A 1,224-nucleotide genomic window follows, 5' to 3' on the forward strand; every position below is an offset into this window, starting at 1 on the left:
ACAAAAAGAAGAAGCGTGGTGCATTTAGTTCAGAAAACGTGAATTCAGCTTGCTGAAAATAACGTCTCACTAGATTTTGACCTATTGCTGGCAAAGAATATATTTCACCATTATCGAGACAGCAAGGAGTTGGATTTTTTTTTCTCTTGTAAATGAAAACCAGTTGAAAGAAGCTGGCAACAGACAAATGATCCTCATTCCACTCCTGCGTTTGCTTAATGGCTGATTCCTAGATCCTCCACACTCATCAGTGACACTGCTATTAAAAACATATTTCTTATCTGACACTTATTCCTACAAATAGATTATAGGAATAAATCTTCACTTCAGAAACAGGGTGTGAATAGACGTGGAAGGAATGAGGGCTTGGAGGACAGCTTCCTAGAGCAGCTCTGGTGTTCACTTCAGACTCCTCCAAGAGCCACATCCCACAGATCATGATACATCAGATACCTACATGGCCTGTTGCTACCATTTCTTCCCATGATGAGTAACACTGGAATATGCCCTTTTCTATGTTGAAAGCAACACGTTGATCCATAAGGACCATCTCCTCCGACCAGCACACAGCTCAAATACACAGGGAACTGGATGGAGGAATTCTGACCTGCAGGCCACAGACTGCAATGGCTGATAAGTTTTGGGGCCTGAATATTACAGATACAAGCACTAGGTATTTCACATAAGAACACATCTGTTGGCCCACCCCTGCCATGCTGGGCCAAGAGCTCCTCATCATGGAGGAGTATGAGCAACCCTCACCAAAGCAGCCTAGCCCTCCAAGGTGCTGAAGACAAGGGAACCCTCTTCGTGAGTTTTGAGGCATGAGCTGTACTTCCCTCCAAATAGTCATGGCCTTGCCCAGTTAAACTGGTGACTAGCAAACATTAAGCAATGAACTTGCTTTTTTTAGCTAGAGCTGGAATGGATGTTCTTGCTGAAATGGTGGCTCCAACATTTGAATGTTGGTGGGAAGCAGACATTAAAAAATGTTGATGAGAATATTGTTGAAAGTGTTTTGGTTTTTCAAGTGGCTACAGGGCTTTCTAGAAAAAAAAAACATTAGTCAAAATTTCAAAATACCAATAAAACATTTGGAGAAAATGTTCACTCCCCTTTCTCTGATACCCCAAACAACCCCAGTTGTAGCCGATTATAAGGACACACACATTGTATAGATGGCTGCAGACATGTACTTCAAGTGGCATTTAGTGATGATATAAC

The sequence above is a fragment of the Crocodylus porosus genome, unplaced genomic scaffold (genome assembly GCF_001723895.1).
Source record: "Crocodylus porosus isolate Cpor-Errol unplaced genomic scaffold, CroPor_comp1, whole genome shotgun sequence".
NCBI classification, from domain to species: domain Eukaryota; kingdom Metazoa; phylum Chordata; order Crocodylia; family Crocodylidae; genus Crocodylus; species Crocodylus porosus.